At 44.1% G+C, this 26247-nt stretch overlaps 1 protein-coding gene and 1 long non-coding RNA gene across 2 annotated transcripts in view; one reads left to right on the top strand and one right to left on the bottom strand.

The window, feature by feature from the left end:
• The window catches only part of slc35f3b (solute carrier family 35 member F3b), a 44873-nt gene that overhangs the window by 4643 nt on the left and 13983 nt on the right, over window positions 1–26247 (top strand). The window lies entirely within an intron of this gene.
• The window catches only part of LOC118284139, a 29252-nt gene continuing 7229 nt past the window's right edge, over window positions 4225–26247 (bottom strand). The window contains exons 4-7 of the long non-coding RNA XR_004784758.2: window positions 25712–25821; window positions 9055–9167; window positions 8083–8233; window positions 4225–4574 (exon numbers count right to left, since the gene is read on the bottom strand). This is a non-coding gene — a long non-coding RNA (uncharacterized LOC118284139). The remainder of the gene's footprint in view (window positions 4575–8082; window positions 8234–9054; window positions 9168–25711; window positions 25822–26247) is intronic.

The following is a 26247-nucleotide window of genomic DNA, read 5'->3' on the forward strand; positions in this document are numbered from 1 at the left end:
AAGCAGCCAATTTCAGGAGAGGTGGGAGGCTGAGTACTCCTGTGCCTGTTTGTTTCATTCTCCACCAAGCTTCCCAAAGTGACACGTGTGCTCTCTCACACAGGAGGAGGCAGAGGGAGAGGGAAAGTGGGGAGAGAGCAGGAGGCCATTACAGCGGCTCAGGGTGAAAGTGAGTGAGGGAGACTTGGCTTTTTCTATGTGTGACTTAATGGATCACCTGAATACGAGACCACAGGGATTGCAAAAAAAACAACATCATGAGCCAAAAGACGACATGGAAATCAGACCTGTCACTGCGCTTTCCCATTCGTGGTTTAGCCGCAAACTCAAAAAGCGAGATGTTATTGTAGATATTAGTGAAACATACTGATTTGTTACAGGACGTCACAGCTCTGCATTCGGAACCAGCTATGTACGTCCTCAGCTAGTTGCATAACATGTAGCTACAGTGTCTGGTGTCTAATTCTGGTCTCAGACTAACACGGCGTCTCTCTCTCCGCTCTCTCTCTATATCAACTGGAATAGCTTGATAAATACATTTATTTAGTCAAAATGCCAGGAATTGATTCTCGTCCCGGTACCCCACTTGAGAGACAAGCCTTGGATGGAGGGATGATTTCGACATCAAAGAAAAGCTCAATGGTTGCAAGAGAAAGGCTTCATGTGTACGTATATATAAGACTCTTGGACTTCTGACTTTGGCATAAAGCTGCAGAGCGACGGTGCTATCAGTGCTGCGGAAACTCTGACACTATCATTTGTGTCCCCTCGGGGATTACGTCTGCGGAAGTCAAATCAAATATTATCTCATGGCACCTACCCACGTTCCTCATTAATAAAACATAAATTGAACGTCCTCTTCGCACGCTAATACGAAATTCTCCAGGAAAAAGGAATTGAATTTTGATATCGCTGCTGCAGGTTAACTCCCACAGATGCAAGGGAGCTTTTGAATCACTTGTGGGGAAATTGGAGAATGAAATAAAACTCTTTTTCGATAAGGGAGTGTGATCACTTTGCCCCTTTGCCTGTGGATTCATCATGAATCGTCTTGAAGTGAATGTTTTAGGCATCACGACTCACATAGTTGCTTTGAAAGTGGAGGTTTCTCTCAGACATGCAGGGGCAGTATGGTAAATGGACTATATTTATATAGCGCTTTTTTCCCAACGTGTTCATCATATTTTTGTGTTTTTACACACATTAGTCAAGTTGTGGTGTGAGTTTTGCCATGTGTTGGGTCAGATTGATGAAAATGATTTCCATATTTGCTTGAGTTCTGCCTGTTTGCAGGTGTTTTCTCGAGTTGCAGTTGCTTTGAGCTCTCGAGCCTTGAGATTAGGACTTTCCTTTATCGGGGAATTTCGTCCCTTTAGGTTGAGTGAGACATTTGTCAGACAAACACACTTTGTTCTTTTTCTAATTCACTGGCGGTATCTATCGCAAATGCAGCATCCCCCTCTGGTGCAAATTTAGAGCTTCACGAGGCATGAAATGAGGCTGGATGCTATTTTGAGCTCAGGGTTTTTTTGGCTTGGCGAGAGCAGGTTGGAGAGGGCCTATGTACCCATGTACACTTTCACGGCCGGCAGCAACAGGACAGCTGGAAGGGACGGGCAAGGTATGGGCCGACTGTGACCGACGATGGGAATGACTCCTTTAAAACGCAGCTGGAGCCGATGTGAAAGACCGGAATGGTTATGCGTGTACACGCTGCTTGCTCAACTCCTTACAGATAAATCTGGCTTGCATATAAGAAAACTTCCCGCAGCCAAAGAACAAGAGCTTTTTCCTAGGACCAGTCATTTGATCAGTGAAGCAGGCATACTAGGTTTTTTTCCCATGGACAAAAACAGTGTCCATAAACAATGTTTTACTGTGAGAAAAAAGTGTGCGGCTCACACTTTTGCCATCACTCTGCCGACACTTATCACTGTCGACAGCCGAGTGCGACAACCCAGAGCTAATTGTCTGAGGGTTGGAAAAGGCACTCTGGGAAATGTAGTCAATCCCTAGCTAAACTTGCCGTAAGTGAAGATGGTTGAAGATCAGGTGAGGTAAGACAATCTTTAACTAGTAGCACTGCAGGAACATTTGCTAAAAAAACGAATAAATAAGTAAACATGCAATATAGACAAAATGTATTTACAGTGTGCACAGATTATATTCGGGACAGGATTACATATAGATCATTTGAAATTGCAGAGATGGAAATTAAAAGAAAGGGAGTATCTATGATCTATAATTGTATGTGTGTGTGTGTGTGTGTGTGTGTGTGATGTGTGATGAGGCCATACCCTTGCCATTGTTTACCTTCATAATAAGACAACAGCATTTCAGGTGCCACACACACACACACACACACACACACATACACACCAGAACGAGTCATGAAGACTGATATTCAGTGAAGGGGCAAGTTGATCTATGTATGTAAACGGAGTCACTCAAATTTGTGCATGTTCACGTGTTCACATGCGTCTTGTCATCCACAGAGAGACAGAGATAGACGAGGACGAGATCATAACAAAACAGAGACAATAGGGTAAACAACTCAACGGGCGGCAGAGTTTCGTCTGTACTCTTCTTTCTTTAAACATAATTTTCTAAAATGCACTTTTACATGTTTTAGTGATATGCATAACATGCAACATGCAAAGAAAAAGAAAAAATCATATACCCAGAGGGTCATGATATGTTTTAATATTTCATGTAAATGGGTTATATGACAGTGGGACGCTTGTTTGTGAGATTATTCAGACAAGGCAGTCCCTTTTTCAGTTGTGGATGTTAAAGTATGTATCATCATTAACGGAAGGAGCCAAAGTATCGTGTTTGGAGGAGTAAAAGGGCAGCAAACGACCCAGTGCTGAGCTCTTCCAGATTTAAAAAAATTACTGAGCATATTGACCCAGTAGCAGAACAGAATTTTTTTCATTTGGTTAAAAATGGATTAGCATCATTTATGTGTTGAAGTGCATGACTCCAACCTGTCCTTAAATCATTTTGCCACTGTGCTCAGAAAAACAGTTTCATCTGAATGCTTCCAGTTTTCTTGTTCTATCCAAGCATTGCAAGTTAGGTTTATAGGCTTTAAAAAAGTACAGCTTTCGTTGCATAACATCGCATCTATTATTGAGAAGATCATCTCACACCTGCTCCTGAAATTCCTTGCTCGGGCCCAATGGACTGGAGAGCGCTGCAAAATCATCCGCGCCACTTTGAAGAAGAAAAACCTCCAGCCTTGTCACTTTCAGCTGCTCGTCTGTGCTCCTGCTGTCACCCGGCGCGGTGGAGATGAGCATGGCTCCAGGGAATCGGACGCAGAGGAACGAATGAGACCGCTAACACAGTGGGACTGAAACAGTCTTGTGGGAAGGACTCAGTCTTAGTCCAGAGCTGGATATTTGTTAAAATACCTAGTTGCTATTTCCTGCCAGAGGGAAAAGCAGAGTAGTAAATATACTACATGTACATGTACTCGTGGAGACTATATCTGTGTATCGTGTGTAATATCTGAGACAAATGGTCAACTCAACTTGGCATTGTTAGTGCTTTTGTGTCGCAGAATTAATCCCGGGGAGGGTCGCTCCAACAGAATAGCCGCTGTTGTGCTTTATTGTTCTCGGTGCTCACTCTCCCTTGTAATGCAAATCCAGCCGGTTTAATGTCAAATGCCGTCCACTGCTGTGGCACCCTTTCTCCTACTCACTCCTTTTATCTGCTCTTAATTAGAAGTTGTGAAGTGATGACTCCTACCTCTGCGTAATTAATCCAGGGACTGCCGTGGCCACATACAGCTCATCACTGTGTGTGTGTGTGTGTGTGTGTGTGTGTGGTGGATATGGACAGGAAGAGCAACCTGTAAATTGGGTCGTGCAAGTAATTAGGAGGCTTATCTAGATGGGAGAGGATGAGTATTGACGGCAGTTTGTAGCACTGCTACGAGCACAGACCTTCATCTACTAGTAGTTTAAATCTTGCCAAAGTCTCAGACTTTTTTATTTTTGGGGGCATATTTGTTCTGCTTTAAGCAGTAATGCCCGTCAGGCCAGACAGCATCATTATCATAACAATAGAAAACGGTTGATGAGACTGTGTTTCTGACTTTTGCATCTGTGCCAAGTCTCAAGAGTATATGTGTATAGTACAAAGAAATAAAAGTCAGTCAGTTCTATCTACAGTGTATTCCAATCCTGTAGTTTGAGCATTAGTTTGGGGGGAAAGTGATAATAGTTTTAAAAAGTTGGGCACCGCTGTCACATTCCCCTTCCTCTGCTCCTATATGTAATCTTACCCCTCTCCATTTCAAACTTTCAATCATATTACAAAAAAAAAAAAAGCGTTTGAATATATACGTGTTTGAATATCCCACCACCACCACCACCGGCACCACAATTTCCTCCTGTATCAATATTGCCTTTCATATACAAACAATATGCACGGTCGGTCGGTGCAGCCCTGGTGTGTGACCGACAGCCGACCTTCTCACTGCCTGATCAGCTGTCGTCCAACTCCACAGACGCCACGCTTCTTCCGTGTCAGCTGATGGTTGTCCATTCAGGAAAGTATGGCTGCAATAAGAAAACATAAGACAGTACATGAGCACAGAAACTGCCCAGTATAGAGTCAGAGTACAGTGACATGTGAGCTCCTCATAGGCAATGAACATAATATAACAAATGAGTCAGTTTATACCGCAAACAAATCAGAGCACAGGGCAGTAAACACATGTGAGTGAATATATTGTGTACACTCTACCTCCTCAGGGGGTCCACACTCATCTCATCAGCACTAGTGACTCATTTTGTCCAGACGACGACAGTCAAGAGCAGGCGACTAATTCTTCAAGTGTAAATTCACGTTTTTGTTTGTAAACCTGATGCTTTGTCCCCGAAAAAAAAAAATTTGAGAAGCATATCTGCAAAATGTTCCACCGTGATTGAACTGGACAGTTTGTTTTAAACATGATTATGTTTGATCTCTGTTGACGCTTTAATTTATGTAAGTGAAAGTTAAGCAGTTCTTAAAGAAAAACTACATGTAGGTAATTGCAAGGGTATAAAAAAATATTTTCCATGCATAAATCGATAGCAGTCCATTTACTGTTTTAGCTCACAGTGTAATATTACGTGAAATATAAAGTACATCAAAGTAAAAATGACAAACAATGCAACCACCGACCCACTGACACCGACATCACTTTACCATACAAGCAGGCGTTACATACCAGGATTACATACGGTCCAGTTGAAAGACTTTGCTCATAGCAAGCAAAGCACAAAGGCACAGCCACACATATTTTACTCTTCAGCGAATATCCTTGATCTGCATCGGTGTGCTTTTCCCATGTGCCACAGATCCTTAAAAGTGTAGTCGCAAGTATAGATTGAGTCTCTACCAAGATCCTATTTGATGAACCAAAATGACTATCATCTTTTCATCCCTGCACAGCCGTGCAACATCTGCTCATGCCACCTTTTTGTGTCTGTTTTCATTCCGTCTAACCTGTTATGTGTGGCTGAATATGCAACAGGCTCAGAGCTGCAATCCCATGGATCAACCCATCTGCCACGTCCTCCTGAACCTAGACCCATCCGGGTCTCATCCTCTCCGCCCTCGTTTACCTTTCACTCTTTGTCTCAAGTCACATTTTCCATCTCAAGGTAAAAGCACGTGGCGACGCTGGAGAAGAGAAATTTGAGGCCAATGGTGTCTCCGCTGCAGCGGAAATCAAGTGAGCTCAGCATGTGACACTAGAGAATTAGGGAGAGGGGTTTCTGTTGTCTAATGAAAGGGAGAAACCAAAAGAGCAGCCATGCATGGGTTAAGAGAATGGTTCAGTCTCATTTAGTCCAGCTTTATTTAAGAATTTAGCAGCCTCAGTCCTGGCAACGATACGCTGTAGGAAGGAGTGTTGTTTTTCTGTCATCTTCAGACACGGAAAAGACTTTACGGAGAAAGAGGGGTGGGCTTTGTGATGGCAGGGGCCTGGGGCAAAAAGACAGCGGGGCAAATACAGCACAGTCAGGCCTCCAGGATGACGGAGCATCTCATATATTCTCTCACCAGGCTTCCGTGCTGACATTTGGGAAACACTCTACTATGTAAAGCATCTTTTATTCTCATCACTGACTAAAGCCGTGGTTTAAAGGAGAAGTTTAACGTTTTAGGGAATTGGATTTTGGCGGATGTGACCCAGAGCCCACTGCACGTCCTACACCTGCAACCTGCACCTATTGAGAGTTATTGGCTCCGGACAGGAGCAGCAACAGCAGCCACAGAAACAGAGAATCTGTCGGAGGAGGAACATGAGGCTCTGAAGAACAAGAACAAAGAGGGAGCAACTGGACGGCTCCATTGACCCTCGTGTTGGCTCTGTAGTGTGCACAGGCTGCGATTGGCCATTTAATTGGTGTTTATGCACGAGAGGAAATATCATCGGTGAGTGTTTGACACCTGATCCCTGTAGTCTGTTGTTGTGGGGGGAATAAATCATCACTGAACCTTGTGTGCACTCCAACTTTAATCGTTTTTTTGTTTCATGTGGATAGAAATTTGCACTACAACCAGCTGATAGGCTTCATCAGTTCAAATCAGAACTGGTTGAGAGAGATGAGATTGTACAGACGTATTAAAAATCTACTTTTTCACTCATAATTTCACATCAGAATCCGACTTGTCCACTGTTGTCCACTGAGAGGCCGGTCTCTCGATGTCTCATTCCGTCCCACAGATTATTGGTGTGCTCGCAGGAGTATCACTAATGACTGAGTGTGATGAGTGTAAGCAGTCGATTTCCTTTGGAATTCAAAAGTCACGAGCCAGTGCATCAGGCCATCTCTGAGGTTTCTTCCCTGCCCATGGAGAGTTTCATAAATAGTGAACAATAGCGCTGTGTGAGCATGGAGAACTCCCCCCGATGAGTTTTTCTCCAGCCCCGACTGTCGCAGATCTAAAGTGCTTCAAGTGTGTCGACGCAGCGCATTACAAAACTGTTCAAGATGATGAGCAGGACATGACTTGAAAGATATTTCATGTCCCCTTTCTTGTCTGTTCCTTCAAAGCTAAACACCGACTGTCAGGAATACATTTTTGAGCAAGATGTCACCTACTTTGCAACCAGTTTATGTATTTGATGGTTTTATAGATTCCTCTGAAAGACTGGAGAGGAACATGTGTTATCGTCTCTCAGTGTGTCATGATGGGATGATCTCGGCAACCACAACGTGAAAATGGTAATGGTCAATTCATATGTTGAATACTGGCAAACTATATTGATGCCACCATAGGGATGGGCTCATTTCTGGTTACCCACAGGGCCAAGGGTAAAACAGGGTCTCAGTGCAGTATTACAATATATTAATACAGTCTCTCACATGCGAGTATTTCACTCTATGCCCTGCCAAGAACCCCAACGCCCCCCCCCCCCCCCCCCCCCGCTTTATCCAATTTCATCTTGATTAATTTATCAATTATATGTCAGCTTTCTGAGGCCTGAAGCGGCAGCTTCAGATGTCTATTCTTGCCCCGTGCGACTGTCTACTCTAGACCCAAAAGAGACTCACTCTCATCACATATCAGAGAAAAAGAAGCACATCTTCACATTTCAGATGCTGGAACTATACAGGAAATGGTTGGTGCTTTTTAAAAAGAAGGCACAATTGATAAATCATTAAAGTTTTTGCACATGATTTGTCTGTTGATCAGCTGTAGTGAATTGACTAATTGCTCCAGCTCTAAAATGAGTCAAATTATTAATGTTTAGTGATTCATTTTCTGTCAGCCAAGCATAAATATGATAAGAGGAGGAATATATATATATTTAAAAAAAGCCCCACTTCCTTTTGCACTTATCTGAAAGTTTTGGTCTCACAGGGAGTCTCCCCAACCTCACACACCCTGAGAAGCGCTCCTGAGCAGCCTTTTATGAGGATTCAATTCAAGTATTAAATCAAGAGGTCTGATGGGGGCTGCAGTCGGTTGGTGCGAGCTGCGAGAGTCGAGGGAGCGAGTCTTCCCCATGCATGTCACTACAAGTCATTATTATAACCCCCGGCCCCCACCGCACAAAGTACTCACCGTGGGTCAGGAAATCAGCCAATTAAGGGAGCTGTGGATGTGGATGAGAGCCGACAGCCAATGGAGGAGTGCAGAAGGAGCCAGGAAGGCTTGAATCTCCTCGTCGTCCTCCCCCCCTCAGGGAGCGGACTGGTCCACATCCCTCAGCCCACTACATGCACAGAACAACCACTTAATCACAATGCTTATTCAAATCAAGCCAGCGCACAAGCCCCCATTTGCCAAAGTACAGTCGATGCACAATCACTCCACGCTTTGAGGGCAGCACTCTGACAGACCTGTTTGTGACTGAAATTTGTATTGAGCATTTAAAAGCTTTAGTCTCCAGTGGCCGCCAAAAAATATGAAGTGTGTTTTTCCCCCCTATTCAACCAGAGTAAACACGGTCACAATGTGAATATATTACCGAAAAATATATGAATATAGTTAATCCAGGAAGAGCATAGTATGTGTGGCGAGTCATTCTGCTCATTATATTGTCTACCGTGGATCAGAGTTTGGCCAAATGGTGCAAATTGTCCGAAAGACAAAAGAACCTCTCTCCTCTTCCTCTGTATGAATTCCGGGTAATTACTGTGGAGAATGGAGAATGATTTCAGGGGGCAGTTGGTCGCCGATGGAAGGAGCACCACACTCATACTTCCACCTAATGAGAACCGCTCTCGTTGGAGGGATAAATTGCCTCGGTGTTAGCCGTTCCGTCCCCGGCTGATTGAGAAAACAGCGCTTTCATAAACCCTGTAACAAGCGTAGAAAAGCTGTGCGTTTACAGCTTTGGGAACTCAAGGGCATCAAGTTCTATTTTTGTCCATCACTGACTGCGCACTATTTGCCCGGCGCTCGCACTGTTTGAGGTTGAGACGTGGAGATGGAGGAGAGAAAGAGTGTGAATGTTGCACTACTGTCAGCACTACACACACACACTCACACACACACACACACGCACACACACACACACAGCTCCTACCTCACCTTTGGATGGGCCTCCAACCACCTGCTGTGGTGAATGGAAAGACGGGTCCTCCGGTGATCAGAGGCCAGTTCGATGACAGTTGAGAGCGACCTGGCCGGACTCGGCATCCAATCTGAACACAAACAGATCCGAAGCGTAATGATTACGTACCTGATGAGAAGGACTTTTACGTTGTTACTGCTGCAGCTGCCGACCCTAGTTCCCTCCGCTGTGTTTGAGCCCATTCCCTGGCTCGGAGTTACGCACGACAAAAGACAAAGAGTCCTGTCCCCATTGTTTTGGTTGGTCTGCCAGCCTCAGATATGTTCAGGCTGAGGGATTCGTAATGCCAAATGATTGATGTGTAGTTTCTCTGTGGTCTAATGTTACTGTTATTCATTTTTTTGGACAGGATGGGACATGGAGTCATGTTGAATCCTTCATGTAAGGTCCAGTGGACGCTGGAACAGGTTGACTTTCAGCAACAGGTTCTCCATTTACAACCTCAATAGCAGGAATGTGGACTAGGTCGCTGCTCAGGCGCAGATTATGTTTTTTTTTTTATTTTGTTGTCGATCATGTGTTGTGGAGGCACTTAAATGATGATCTTCAGGACCAGCCTGGCAGTTGCTGAGGGTGTCATTTTTCAGAGACGTTAATCAACAGTAACATACTGTCTTTTTTTAGTGCTTCTGCCTCAAAGTAAAGAGGGAGAAGAGATTTGCAACTCGCGGGATCACGCTGCCGATTGCTATTCATGTTAATCAACCTTTGTTAACTGCCTGGAGGTATAACCTACATTGCACCAGTACATGAAAGCTGCTGCATATTGTGAAGACGTAACCATAAAAGTCTCCCAGAAAATGATCTAAAATCGCATTAACTCAGTCTGTTCAAACTCTGGTATATTGGCTCATATTGAGGGTAGACTCAAATAACCCCTAAAAAGTACTGTGCCAACTAAACTAGCAAATATTATGTGTATCCAGACAAGATTGCTCATTTTTGTTTCAATGTTTTTCAGAAATATTTCTGGTCGGTCCTTCTGCTGTGAATGCTCACCATACAACCAAATGTATATTTGTACTTAATCTAATACATTAATCTTAATTAGTCACATTTGCCGCGAGAAGTGATCAATAGTGAAATCAATTACCAACATGTAGACACCTGGTACGTGGCGCTGCACTTGCACCGGTGCGTCTGTCCCTGTGCTTCACGCCGACGTTTGTGCTTTGTGAGCCGTTTCATGCTGAAAGTTTTCGGCTGAGTCGGCAGGAACTATATAACCTGCAACACACGGGGTTCTACAATATCTCAGCTGCCTGAGCCTTTTCTTAACTTTGCCTGTTTAAAACCTAATCGATAGTTTGTTTCATTGTCACACTCATAGAGTGTGGGCGATTGTCCTGTTTAGACACATTATTTTTCCATAATAAATCACTTCATTTACTATTTTGACAACCCTAAAGGAAATTGGAAGAGTTTGGTCACATGGCATCACATTTGATCAATTCTCAAAGGAAGTCAGAACGCATTAAGAGATGGACTGACACACTGTTGGTCTCTTTATGGAAGCTGTTGACAATTGCGAAAATTGAGAGAAACCCCAGCCTTATATTTTAAATATATATTTGACCACTCCACCAGCAGCTTTACATGATTTAGAGTCTCTGGAGCTCTGCTCTTCTCTTTTGTCAAATAGGCAGAACTTTTAAAACATTCATATGAAAGTGGCTTGTTCTCAAAACCCTGTAAAACAAAGATTGTATTCAACCTCACATGACCTTCCTTTGTGGCTGTGTTTTATCCGTTACTTGAAGCTTAAAAATCATTTTTCAATTATATATTGACATTTTTAGAAACCCACTACATGGCTGCTAATAGAGTTGGTTTTCTGGGTCACTCCGGACTGTGCCCTCTTATCAACTCACTGTGAAGCATGTATCAAAAAACAAATTACTAAAACTGTAGTGCTCTTACACTGTCCCCAGAAAGGACGAGAAAGACTGGAGGAGGCGAGAATTGATCATAAGAGCCGCGATACTGTTTGTGATTATTTTTTCCATCTGTGTGTGTGTGTGTGTGTTGTAGTGGTGTGTTCATCAAGGACCGGTCTGTGTGGTTGTGTGACTTTAATGGTGCACGTCTGAGAGAGTTTATTTCGATGTCCTGCTGCACAGGTTGCAAGTGCGTCTGTCCTGTATTTTCTGTGTAGGTGTGTCACTTCATCACTTTTCATCACCGCTGCCCCCCTTTGTTTACCCCACTGCTGGTCTGCAGTTTGATTTCTTGGTAATTTTTTAATCCTAACTCTTAACATGTGTGTGTGTGTGTGTTAGTGTGTGTGTGTGTGTGTGTGTGTGTGTGTGTGGCAAATGTTCATCACTGAGTACACGTGGTCACAGTGCCCCCTACAGGCACAATGGAGGCTCTGCAGGGTTAGGGCCTTGTGTCCGCAATGTATGAATAATTTGCTTGTGTTACATATATAACTGTCTTATATTTCCATTTTCTTTTCCATCATGCTTTTATTAGCATCATCATGCAAAAACTATACTATTTGTTCAATGTTTTGGGGCTGTATCTATAGTACATAGAATACATAGAACATATCTGCAACAAAAGGCAAAATGCATCCAAGAGCCTTTTTTCCTTTGATAAAAAACACGTTTTACAGTAATGTGGAAAATATTACATAAGTAGTGTTGGAAATACATGCCCACACTTTTCAGGCTCAGGTAATAGCCGGATATAAATGCAAGTGGCAGAGAGAATCTTTTGGAAATGTTCCCCCCATAATTACGGCAATTTGAGAACAATTTGAATAATGTTAAGCAGTGAGATAAGTGCAGTTTAAATATGAGCCACTTCAGCAAAATACAGGTGGCAGGCTTTTTACTTTTTCTGCCACAAAACCTCGGGCAGCTCCGAGTGTTAGGAATGCATTAAAGTTAAACACTGAACGGGTGCAACATGAAAAGCAAAATGTGCAAAGCAGGATATTAAATATGCTACAACATATGAGTTATTCAGGCTGTATATCACCTGTCCAGTAAACCCTGAAGACTGAATAGTCATACTGTAGCTTGACAACAGGGGGAGCAAACGCCATTTATTAGATGTGAAGTGTGCATTGTCTCCTACAGGAAACTTCTCTCTTTGACCAGCAGTTGGAGTCAAAGGATCAGTCTGTTCCTGAAGTGAGTTACGATAAACTCAAGCTTCCTCAAGAGTAATGTGACAAATACAAGTTTAGATTGAACATCCAGAGACTATTTCCTCAAAACTAGGCACCGTGATCCACGGACCAGCAAGATTTTGTAAATATATAGGTGCTGTGTATGTAAACATGACGCAGAAAGAAAAGTGCTGAGAGGAGAATATGTTGAGACCACTGCCTCTGGAAAAGCTCGCATAGGATCACATATTAAAGATTTATATATTTTAATTGCATATAAAATTTGGATTGTATAGATTTAACATAAACAAATGAATACACTTAATGCGATTTCAAACAATTAGGCTCATACATTTGAAACAGACTGGATTTATTTATCATAAATGTATAAATTGGGGATATTGTTTATTCAAAACACATCAGGTTCATCATTTACTTTAGTTTATCATCACCATCATATTTCAGTTTTACTGGTTTTGTTTATGTTTAACCGACCAATATGCATCACGTTGAGTTGATTGGTTCTTTTATGTCAAATCTGTGTAATCCAAATGGATGGACATTTCATATTGCAATTAAAAGACATAAATCTTAAATATTTCCCCTAAATATTTTTTATGAGGAATTAGCATGGACTTCATTCCCGTGTCTGTTTAGTGTTGTGTCTCCTCCAATGACCTCGTCCGAAACAACATATGCAGTTAAACTGATACTACACCCATAAAAGAAGATTTACGCCAAAGGATTGTCATTTAGAGAACGAACATAATGGTTATGGGCATCTTTTATGTACTGGTGCAATATATTTGTGCATCTCATTCACTGCACAGAGCAGCGTCTTCTCCGTGTACTGTCAGTTAATGCACCGCTGCCCACATGAGCATGAAAACCCTCAAGGCCCACCTGCATGCTTGCAGCAAAAACTTTTTCATATCACATGTCGAAGCCCAGAAACAACCTTGATTTGGAAGGGAGGGACGTGCTGTCGGGGCCGATTCCTCAGGTGGGGAGTAAATTTAATGGAGATTCGCTCTTCCTGATTAAGCGTGGGCCACCGGGGTGGCGAGTGATTATAAGGGCCATCACAAGGTATGAAAATTTGACAGCATTTAATAAATGCTGCTGGACTTTATTAGCTGCGGTTGTAATTAAGAGGGAGTCTCACAATGCTTTAAAGTGGCAGCCGGTGTAGCCCTTTCTGTCTTCTTTATAGACAACACTGCGTTTTAAACTGGAGGAGGTTATGTGCACTCTTACATGTGCATCGAGTCAGACTGTCTATTTGTGTCCTCTTCAGGATGAATTTCAACCCACTGTTCTGCGGGACGATGCCCGCAGAACAGTGTCTGTGATCTAATAAGTCGAACAATAAATTCATTGATTGGGAATATTGATCATTTGATTTGGGACCATTTGTCTGTATATTAGAATATGACAACTGTGATTGGCATCTCATTAACTCACGACATCACAGTAATGACGATAGTAATAATAACAAAAATCAAGGACATTTTGTGTGTAATCTGTCTTTACAATGAGTGTGAGCCGTTTGGTTATTTATCAGCTTCTGGCAATTTTTTTAAATTGTTTTCTAATTACCTGGTGACAATATGCATAACTCCCACATTGCTCATATTCAATTTTATCATGTGATTTGAATGCGTAGGTTAGTTAGAGTGGCCAATCATCTCTGGAATGTTTAGAACTTGCAGGAGCTGCCAATGAATAAATATTTGGCTACTGGGGACTGAAGAGAATGCATATTTGCATAGCTGCATGTATAATTGAAAATCCTCGTGGACGGCGACATCGTCTCACCTTAGTGATATGAAGGTCCTTGGAGTTGACTGACAATGTTCACGCCATCATCATCTAATTTCAGAAGCTATATTACAATGATTCACAGAGGCATTGATTTCTCCAGACAGGGGATTGATTTGCAAAAGACTGATCAAAAATCACTTTCAAGAATGTGTGTTACGAAACCCATCAGCCCATCATTTCGTACACGCACTCTAACAGCAGTATCAGGGTTTCATTTATCAGTGACGATAAGAGACGGTGCAGTAAGTGTATGGTTTCAAGCGTACATGAAAGATCAATGGAAGTGTCAGCCACCATGTGCCTCTGCAATGTAACTAAACTAAAGTGTTTTTGGGAACTCTTTTCTACCCCCCTACTCCCCCCACGGGAGCCCGCTGAGGCCATTAATCCAATAAACTGCTGTTGGTAGCAGTACCTTGACAGCCGCTCGCCTCCGCAGACGAGCTGCGTCTGCTCTGAAGGTGTATCGGGCCCGGGAAGAGGGAAAGCTAATTTGACTTGACCTTTCTGGTTCTTGAAACAAGCTGTTATTTGGAACTCTTTGCCCACAGTCCCCCCTCCCCTCCTTCTCACGCCCCGGGAGCAGTTCTTAAGCGCGAGGGCAGCGAGACGGACTCATCTTCAGTTTTGTAATGAAGCCCTCGACTCTCATGTTTACAGCACCACTACAGGTTCTCCATGCTAAGTAGGAGCCTGAAGTGACCTCGGCTGGAACAGCGGAGGGAAAGGAAGTCTTTAGAGAAGACGGGGGGGAAAAAATCCACTTCCTTTTCTTTTTACATAAATCCACTCAAAACAAACCATTAAGATCAGATTCACAGTAATATTAAGATAAATTAATTGACCTATTTTGTGTGTATTTTTTGTGCAAATTCTGCAAAACGTCATGGTGTGTGATCATTTTTAATGAAATTGGAAAAGTTTGCAAAAATGAATCGAATAAAAATCAAGCTACTTCGTTATTTGCAGTGTCATCGTACAGCAATAATTTAGATTGCATAGTCATACTAGCATCTTTGTGGGCAGTGGTTTGAGCTAAATGCTACCTTTAGCATGCCTACAGGCACACAATGATGATGACGACATAGCAAAGATAATTGGAATGTCATAATTCTGACAAAAAATCAGAATTCTGATTTCATGAAAATTGCTGGGGTTAAAATTCATCCTGAAGAGGACACAAATCCATTTGTCAACGCATCTGTCTCACGACCACAAATCCAACTCTCATCGCCACTGGAGAAAAACACAGGGGCTCACCAAAGTAACAAGGACACATCAACTGGAAACCCTGAATGTTAATACCTAACGGCCTGTATTTTTTCGGAACCTCAATTCATGTTCACGTCGAGCATCCAGCTCGTGCCAGAAGATGAAATGTCAGGATCGCCTAAGTCCCTATCCTCTGGAGACCATCCACCAATCCATTCAATAGATGTCAAGACCATTCACTAAAAAAAATGAAAATGTCATCATCGTGGTGGCGCAGGAGGAGGTCAGGGATCACCAAAATCAGTGGAATATGACTGCCTGAAAAAAAAAAATTCCGCCTCTCCATCCAACAGTTAAATATTTCAGTGTTTCCCAAAGTTTTGGGACCAACAATTGCACCAGAAATGATCGTTATCAGCCTCATTAGCGTACACACGCTCCCATTTCTAGTACCACGGCAGCATTTTATCATTATCTTTATCCGACTGGGTAACGGAGATTGATGGCTGTAGTTGTATTCATTTTTTATTCATCCGACAAAAACATAACGATTTGGTGTCCCTCCAGGCCAGATCCTGCAAAGACGAGTTATTCATCTTCTGCTAATGTTATTTTTTTTTTGTGTGTTAATGCCAGATTTGATCAGACTTTTTTTCCCCCTGTAAAAGTCAAAGAAAAGATTACGGTCACTCCGGTCCCATGATACGGTGACCAGGGGTGTGTACAGTAGTTGTTATTGATGTTACACAAGAAATTGATTAGTCTTAAATCCAGACTAGCCGTGTCCCTTGATATTAAATGCCAATTACAAATCGGTTAATGTCTCTGCGAAGACGCAACTACAACAGCTGACAGTCTGTAAAAACCCTGCACACACATTCTGGGCACATTTACCAACATTGGCACTATTGGTTCATTTAGATCGAAACAGCAGGAGAATCATTCACTCTTTCACACACACATTTTAGCACCTAAAGTCCATCATCTTGCACTATCAGGAGCCCCGTGCAGCCTGATTTGCAGCTGATGCACTTTTATGCATAATCAATAACACAGATTTTCAGACCACCTCGTTTTCCTTCTCCCAGGGTTACGGCCAGCAGCTGATTTGTAGGCAAACTGTGAACGTGGTGAATACAAGATGAAACCCTGCGCCACCTCTGGCTGCAATATATTCAGATGGAATTAGAGTTATGCCCTTCTTCAATTACTTCAAATTAGTTCAACCTTTTTGTATGAATCCTAGTGCACGTCCTTTCCACTGAGTTCTGTCTTTTATAGCTCTAAAAGAAAAAGGTAATCAAATGCACATTCATTGCTGCCTCGCGGAGCTGGCTTGACTTTCGACTCCTGGCAATTCTACTCTGCTGCTGTTTCTGATACTTTCAGTTTTGGAAACAAGAAAAATGCGTCAGTTGCACAAACACACATGCGTCCTCATTCCACGTCATTTCATGCAGACACTGTCATGCTTATCGTCTGTCTTGTTTCCATACTATGAAATATATTTCTTTCGTCTCTCAAAAAGACATGTTAACTTCTCTGTAAAATATTTTTCCTAAACAATATCAAGACATTGCTCCTTCCCTGGGAAATCAGCTTCACACTAATGTCTTGTTGTAGCTTTGCTGGTGGCTATAACGAAACATTTTTGTCTGGTATCTTTCTTGTACAACCCCCTTAATTTCCCCTATAGGTATTCAACACTGCAATGGTCTAGAATTTCATATCCCATAATGTCTTTATGCCTTTTATATTTATTTTTTGTCCCAGGAGCATTATAGCAGCTCTGGTTGTTTGACCTGCAAAATGGCTACTATACGCCTTCGGTCATTATTAAGCATGAACACACATTTAAGAAAGACACCGGCCTTTCTTCGCACATTCCACTGTACACGGAGGAATAATCACCTCTCGTCCCGGATCCGCTCTGTGGGTAGAAGATTCAAACGCCTGTGCTGATGCAGGAACCTGAAAGGGACGTTTCGTCACTGCTCACACACGCTTACCCCTATTGATGTAGGCCTACAGTATGGGAATGTGTGTTAGGGGGAGAGAGAGTGATCATGTCGTGTCTTAGATCCTCCTCGGTGTTCGCAGATAAAAGTCTATGAGTCACTGACTGGGATCTTTTAATGATCTCACCGGCTCCACCTATTTCCACCCCCCGTTTTCTTTCTTCTTCTGTCGTTTATAGCGAGCGCTCTCTGACTGAATCTTCATGTTCTTACCAAACCGAGCTACTGAAAATTGACAGAATTAGTTGACAAAGGCAGCTGGCAGCTGCAGAGCCTGAACGGGACCTTCTATCTCTCTCTCTCAAACACACGCACACGCATGCACACGCACGCACACACGCACACACACATGCACACACACACGCACCCGTGCTAATCTTTTGGTCCGTTCACCGTGACCTCTTGCACTTCATCCATTAGCTCCCGCCCGCTGTTCCTGACATATTCCCCATTTTCAAACCCAAACACAGCAGGAGCGGGGAGCAAACGGAAAACGGTAAAGGATCCCGTTGATTTTGTTGCCGAGGGACGACAGAATGGGTCTGGCCAGAGGTTTTTTCAGAGCTCCCTGTCCTAGTTAGGCAGGACAGGGGATTCTGTGAGGTAGAGAGTCTAGGTGGTGAATTATTCAGTGCAGCTTCCTTTAGGCATGCTCATACCCAAAGGCTTTCACACACACACACACACACACACACACACACACATACACACACATGCAGAGAGCCACTGCAGACACACACGTGCACAGCTTTAAATACATTAAAGCCGGTTCACAGGGACAGCAGAGGCGTTCTCAGATGAACACCGAGCTGATCAATTTGTACCGAGGACAGTGATCTGTTTCCCCTCTCCGCTGCGCGAGGTTTCATCTGTTCGTGTACAAAGTGACGGCTGGAACGGCGCGAAACACAGAAAAAGGCACGAGGCACAATTTTTGCGCTGCGTGTTTTTTGACGGCTCTCGGTTTGAAAGCGTTGTTTAACTCAGTGCGAAGCTCCGCGTCGTCACTTCAGCCTTCACGACCAATTTCTGTTGCTGGTAGAAAGAGAGCCAACAGATCCGCTCCACAACGCGTCGGGCTCCTCTCATTCGTGGCACGAAGTCTGAAAATGTTACACGGGCTTTAAGGCTCGACACTTTGACGAAGTCAAAGATAGGATGTGTGTACCGGTTATTGCTACTGGTTCTGATTGTTAGACGTCATAATATACAACCCCCCAGTAGTCATACTGTGTCGTGTTTGTTAGTGGCTGGACCCAAATGCAGACTCAGAAAGGCAGGTATGGCGAGAATAGGTGGATTTAATTGGACACAAAAGGCAGGCTTATAGTCTGTGAAGGCAGGCTGGTGGCGAGCCAACACTTCAACAAAGCGAAAAACAAGCAGGACAATGAAGGTGCAAACTGAAACACAGGGAGAACAGAGCAGACTGGGACACAAATTAGGAACACGAACCACGGATGAGAACAGGAGGCGTCCGAAGGATGAGACGAATGGATGCGTTGACGAGAGGGACTGCAGCACAGAGACTATCGGTAGTGACGAACACGGGCGAAACACACTGGGACAATCGATCACAGGGGTGGGAGACGGGACGAAGACAGGGAGTGAATCGCGTCAGAGACACACGAGGTGAGAACAGCGAAGGAAAAAAACATGCCGAAGGTCCAAACAACAAAAAAGTCCACAAAGATTTAGCGAAAGTCCTGTTGTTAAAAATGTTTTAAAGTCGGCAGAAACGTGACGTATGGTCACGCTGAACGGAAAATATTCACTTTTATAAAACATGGCAAAGTGGTCGATTCAGTTTAAATTGCAGCACAAACAGAGGATATCTTTATTTTCTGAAAGTCACAAGGAAGAAAATGGTGACATGTCATGTGCCAATATTAATATATGACCGAGTGAATGATGAAGGTACATACCTCTCGGTGCTTTACGTGGTTAAAGTTAAATTAGTCCATCATCTAGTTCTGATATTGTGCTTTGATATCATATCCAAGAAGGTGAATGTTACAGCAGGTCAGAAGGGGTGAGTGGAGGGAAAGGAGACACAATAGTATATGGCTTAAGTTTTTATCCAGAAAGTAATATGCCATCTATTAATACCGCAAACAACAAATTACAAATTTGGTGCTTGTTTTATTACACAGAATGATGTCATGCTATTCCAATGCACTAGTTGGGTGTATCATGACCTCAACCGCCCATTGTTCAACCCACATTTCCAGCCTTTGTCAGTTACTTAATTTCTCTATTATCTTAATCCACCTCATCCCCACACAGTTGGGCAAAGAGAGGGGGAGATTTGAGATAGGTACATCAAATATAGGGTGATTCTTTAAAAAAAATAAATATATATATATAGGTATTTAAAGAGAACATTATGGAGATTTCAGATTCTTCTCACTTCATCAACAGCAGAACCAAGAATTAAAGAGGCTTTTTTAAAAAGATAATTGTGGATAATAGGCCTATTCGCTGTTCACTGCATGACATGATTTATTCATAAAATCATTTTATAACACGCTGTTAACACCAAACCATGCCAAGTGAGGCATGTGAAGAACTCTCACCACCTTCCCGGGGAACATCTTTAACTTAAGTGAATAACCTCAAAGGGAATTCACAAGTGCAACTCCTATTAAACTTAGGAGCATAAATAAGAAGAAAGAAAGGAACAGCTTCAAAACCATCAATCGATAGACTGTATTTACGACGGTTTTCTCTTCTGGGGACTTTGTAATGAGCATTAATTGATTCCACATGGTGCCCAGATTACAAATAATACGAATAATTCGCTTGATCATTTTTGAATGCACTAGAAATTCCTCCAATTAGAGAGTGTTCATGGGCTCAGCGCAACTGCACTGGTCCCATCATGTCTAGTGGTCGCTGGGTCCATGGGTACACTGGGTACATCCCTTCTTCACGCACCACGGCCACGGGGGGTCCGGGGGGTACAGCCGGGCAAGTGGTGGGAGGTGGATGTGATGCTGTAAGGGGGGGGGGGGGGGGGGGGGGGGACTGATGGATAGCCTGTGTGACGCTGGCGAATTGCAGCGATTGTCAAACTGTGCGTGACGAGCGAGCGACCGGGACGCACTGGATACGGCAGACTCGGGGAGGCAGGGCGAGCGGAGGAAGGGGCTGGTGGGGGCTGTGAAGAGCATCGTCGGATGGAGTCCAGGGGACGGGGAGCAGGAGCGCGGCTCTAGAGGCGCCGAGGGTCCCGTCAAGAGGTCCGGTGTCTGCACCAAACCCGCTTCAGGGATGTAGTCGAAGCGGCTCCGAGCTCAGCCCACCCGAGCTCATCGCCATGAAGAAGCACTCCGCCAGGGTCGCCCCGCTGTCCGCCTGCGACAGTCCGGTGCTCACCCTCACCAAAGTGGAAGGTAGGAAGAGTTCGTGTCCACTGGCGCACCTCACCTGCGCGCAGCCCCGACCGGCTGGTGTCTGTGCCAGTTTGGGACACAGAAAGAGTCCAGATTTGGAAGCATCTGGTGGAGAGAGGGGGGGTCTCAGTGATGTCCCTCTAAAGGTTACTCACGTAGCTCATGTCAGACCGCTCGAGACAGACTTCAACTTCAGGAAATCTCGACTGCGAGCGACGCACGCGCTCATGGGAATCGGGCAATGTTGCGCGTAACTCGCCCTTGAATCTATGACGCGGCGTTTAGCGCAAATCGGACAGAATCATATTCCACCCCCCCCCCCCCCCCGCTGCATGCAAGTGCCCGCCAAATCCATATACCTGTTATCATGTGTGTAGCCCATTCTTTTTTTCTGTTAACATGTGCTGTTTGCTGATACACCCCCAAAGGAGTCCTGTGTAGGCTGGATGGAGCTCAACGCTATTGACGCAGTTATTTATTCATTGCATTAAGCTGGCCCGAGGGGACACTGTGCCAAACGGACTGCTCCTCGGGGAGGGTCTGAAGTTGTTATTGCAGCAGGGATTCCCTCTCTCTCTCTCTCTCTCCCTCCCTCTCTCCCTCTCTCTCTCTCACTGGCCACCTCAATCCACAGCTAAGATGCCAGAGGGGGACAGGAACCCAGCACTAAACATGTTAATGGTCCCTGTAAGTGACTTCTTCACTCTTCCTCCCGGGGCTTCATCACATGGGGGGGGGGGGGAGTCCCTCTGATCTGCAGTCAGGTTACATCATGAAAGGGACAACTCCTCTCCGACTCCTTGCATCCCTGTGTTGTGGGCTGATGATGCCCGGTGCCTTGCTGCGTCCCTCTCCACAGCCGCCCCTGACATCTTCCACATGTATTGTGTCACAGCTGGTTGTACAGGTTAAATCTCCTCCGATGCAGAGGAGTAACATGTTATGCTCCTTTCTTTTCGGGTTTTGTTCCCCCCCTCAGGGCAGAGGACTGCTGAGCGTTGGTTTGGCACAAGCACAAGAAACTGAATTGTCCCTGCTTATTACTTATTTTAAACGGAACATTATTAGAGCCTAGCACCTCGAGTAGGGATCTGCATCTCTCGGGCGATTTTTAAGGAAACAAATAAGGATTCAATTCAATTAATTATTATTATATACAATATTTTAATGTAAGCAATCTCTATCATTCTCATTATTTTATAAATGTTTGCAAGATCAAAATACACATGAACATCGCATGGCAAACAAAGGGCCCTAAAGGTTTATGATGACTTACAGTTTTATACTCACTGATTATGTGAGGAGGAGGATGCTCTTAGCTGAACTTCATGAGGTTGTGCTCAAATACTGACGGCGACCGATCAACTTGAGACACTGCAGCAGGTGGAGCAATATTTGCCAAAGTGTAAAGCTGTCTTTTAAGCTATATCTAATGCAAATATTATTTTGCAAGATAATAACATAGATATGTCAAACTGTTTACTTCTCAGCCTCTGTACAAGTTGTTTTTGTCAAAACTTGAGCTGCACGGCTCAAGAAAAAAAGACCGTTCAGTTTAACTCACATACTCCAGATGTGCTCGGGAGTTCACAGCAGTCTGGAGCATTAATGTGAAAATGACTGAAAATGCTTCACATTATTCATAATTTATGACTACACCAGCTGCTAGAATATGGATTGAGGAATTTCCATGCGGGTTTATATTGGACACTGCAGAAGTCTGCCACATTAAGGTGCTGTAGCCCGTTTAAACTGTGTTGCATCTATTCAGCCATTGTGAGACACAAACGCGGAATCGTCACCGCCGCTGGATCGCCGCAGATTTGAAGCCTTTAAGTGTGCATGTCATCTGAAAATATTATATTCTCAGCATAACCGCGAGGGCGGGCTGTTATTTGACGAGCTTCTATATTTAGAGATAACAAAAAGCTGTATGCTGCGACACCAGGCCGTGGATACAGGGAGGATTGTGCAAGTGTGTGTGTGTGTGTGTGTGTGTGTGTGTGTGTGTGTGTGTGTGTGTGTGTGTGTGTGTGTGTGTGTGTGTGTGTGTGTGTGTGTGTGTGTGTGTGTTGAGGGGGGCTGACAAGAGTATTGCAAACTGTTGGAGGGAGTCAAAGCTGCAGAGTTTGTGATATGAAGCTGCTTTGAAGGAGAAGAGAATCACAGGGGTCCACACTGTGGATCAATGCACAGCTTTTCAGATACTCTGCTGCTTATGTAACCGCAGCTGCGAAAACCCTCTGTTCTGCTCACTAACAACCTGCGCCCGTCTGTCAGGGACTTGTTTTTTTGTTGTCACATTGGGATCCTCAGTCGTCTGTCATTTTTTCTCCTTTGTTTGTGTCCATTAAACGTTCACACTAGTATCAGTGTGGTAGTGCACCGCAATTGCGGAGCAGATGCAGTGACATATTTGAGCTCATATCCAGAAGATTCATTTCAACACGCAATTTGAGCTTTCCGTACATTTTAGACACTCACTGGATCGCCAGCGTTTTCTTCAAGTCAGACAGCTTTGATTTGTTTTGAGAGAAAGTTGGAACCACCACCGATCAATGTTGGCGTCACACTTAATCGTACAAATTGTTACTTGCGGTGGGAAACACAATAATCTATCATCAGGCCGCTCATCACAGAGTCATCCTGCTTCATTTTGTTTGGTAGCAAAAGTCCATTCCTGCGTCTCCCAGAGCCACAGGTTTGATTCATTGTCTTCATCAGGAATATATCTTCCTCTTATGTGTTCTCATGACAGATTTACCCACCCAGCAGCCCGATGGATAATAATTATTGATTTCTCTTAAATGCATTTCTAGTGATGATGTCTTTGGGGAATGCCTGTGTTGGTCCTGTGCCGTCAGAGGCAGGTTCATCACAGTTCACAAAAGTCTACTTGATCCTATGTAATTTCCTATTGAACAGAACAGGCGTTTACAAAAAAAAAAGAAGAAGTCAATCAGTGTTCATCCGTCCCCGGGGGAACCTGGTCATATTTCACCAGCTGCTACAATAGTACTACACTGGACCTTTTCCCCAGGCCTCCATGAAACTGACCATCGATTATATCTGTCCAGGCGCAGAGGTAGAGCTTAGGTCACTCATTTAACATATTATTGAGTCTTTAGGTTTTTTGACCCCAGTCGGGTGACAAATGTTGTTTTTCAAATCAAACAGGTTCAGGCAACAGGTCGTTTTATTATGGACAGAAAAACAGTTTGCTTTATTCTGTCTATGTTTTCATAAATGCGCGAAAGGCGAGTGTACATTACCTTCTTGTGTGAATATTGCTGTAAGGAAAATTAATTTGGCTGCATTTGTCTTATTTGTATGAAAATGCACATTCAGGCGACGTGCTTACACCTTCAACAACAACGGTCAGACATACAGCACAAGTACATTTTTTCATAAAGATGATAATAAACTTCCTTTTGTACTGCAAAACTTTTTTTCAAAACACAAGTGACAGAGTGACGTACGTGCTCGAATCGGGGTTCATACATAAAATCAGGCGACTGAAAGAGCCTGGTCACCTTTCCAGTGTTGAGCCGGGACCAGCAGAACCCCGGCCGAGCTTCTGAGGCTGCGCCCTGGCTCATGTGGGAGCAACAACTCGGCCGTAAAACTGGGAACGAAACCGCAAAGTGCTGTAAAGGTGATGAGCAAAATCTCCCATCCAGTCTAAAACTGAGTGGAACCAGTGATCAGGCGCTCAAACATGGCTGATATGATCATATACGGTTTTATCGAATAGCCGGATCATGTGTGGTATTTATTAATAGTTGAGCAGCTGGGTTTTTGTACCAGCTGAAGGCGAGAGGTTGGTGTTTTTGGCTCAACCCTGAGCAACAGACGCAGTGACGCTGTTGATTCTGGAGTTCTCCTTTTTCTTTTTTCACGCTCCGTTAAAAGGTTCCTTTCATCCCTCGGCTGTGATTGGAGTTGACTTTGAAGGTAGTCAGACCACTAAGAGTGAGGCTTCTCCTGTCTAAATGATTTTTAAAAGCCAGTGAAACAGACCTTTCTCACTTTATGACGGTAGAATGAATAATGACGGGGCTTTTATATCTAACCCATTGTAATAAATACAGTTTTATTGAATAGCCGGATGAAGTTAAGAGCTGATTTGGTGCATTGCATAAGGTAATTTAGCGTTTTCTTTGGTGCATATCTTATTTGTATTTGATTTAGGAAAAAGCCTTCTGTACTAGTGTAGCAGTGTTTCATGTTTGAGTAAAATCTTCTTCTGAAAATGAAGCTAAACGATAATCCCAATTTCTGGGTGTTTATCCGAAAGCTTTCTGCTTTGGAAGGGCAACCAGTCCTCTCCGAATGGCCAATGTGGCCCGCAGACAAGACGGTACAGTTGTGTTGTGCAGCGCAGGCTAATTATTGCAAGGCTGAAATAACACAATATTTCCACCGTGCCCTTACAGCATTAACTGTGAGTGTGACCAGCCCTTTCTAAATCAAACTATAACTAAACATCAAACTCTTAAGAGGCGTTCTACAGCAGTCGTGTAGTTCAGATGTATCTGAGAACAGTGGAGTCGTATGTCAGGTTTATGCCTGATGGAGTGGCCCCGGGGTGCTGGGAGGGAGAAAAAAACCTCTGTTCTGGGACAGACGCTCGGAGGGTGCACCTGCGGTGCGGCTCCTGATCCATTACTTCAGGGACACCGCCGCCAATCTTTCAAATATTGATTTGTCGCAGAAAGAACTGGGACTCCAGCCAGACCGTTAAACTGCAGGTCATTCATGATGTATGTACTGTTGGAAGGGACTGACTGAGAGAGAGAGAGAGAGAGAGAGAGAGAGAAAAAGGGAACCTCAAGACTAAGGGAATGTACTGATGGACAGTGCACCCAGAGACAAATATTAGTGCAGGAATTCGCTCTGCTCTAACACACACACACACACACACACACGCACACGCACACGCACACGCACGCGCACGCGCACGCGCACGCACACGCACACGCACACGCACACACACACGCACACACACACGCTTGCTTGCGCACTGCGTTCCGTTCGTGTCACTAACCAGAGAGACATGCAGGGGCGGGGCCGCGGCGACCAGCTGGGCCAGGTCAGGGCAGTGACAAACAACAAGTTTGCTCCTCGGCGAGGAACTTGCTCCGCCGTCCTTCGAGCCTGAAGGAGAAAAACACAGGCAGGGAATTAGGGAGAGCAGGATCAGTAACAGCTGTCCCGCCCTTGTCTGCCCTCCTGGGCCTCTGTCCCCTCGGCCCACGTCGTCCCACCTATCGGCTGGTCGACGCGGCAGGGTGTGGTGTTATCGAGTGGCCTGTCAGATGAGCCTGCTCCGCTGCGTTGAAGGGGCCTCTGACTGGCAGCTTGGCCCGACCACGCCGTCACAGCCGAGTATCAAAGACTCTGTCGGACGCAGAGATTACAAAGGCAGCGACTGCCGAGTGTCCGTCTGCCGTGACAGAACTGCCGTCCTTTCTGCAATGTGACATCTGCAGCTTATAGTTCCCAACAAATCCCCAGAAAGTGTCTTATTTTGCGACTTATATCTTTTAAAGACGCCACCTTTGACTTGCATGTCAGAAATGT

Source organism: Scophthalmus maximus, chromosome 10, assembly GCF_022379125.1.
Source record: "Scophthalmus maximus strain ysfricsl-2021 chromosome 10, ASM2237912v1, whole genome shotgun sequence".
NCBI classification, from domain to species: domain Eukaryota; kingdom Metazoa; phylum Chordata; class Actinopteri; order Pleuronectiformes; family Scophthalmidae; genus Scophthalmus; species Scophthalmus maximus.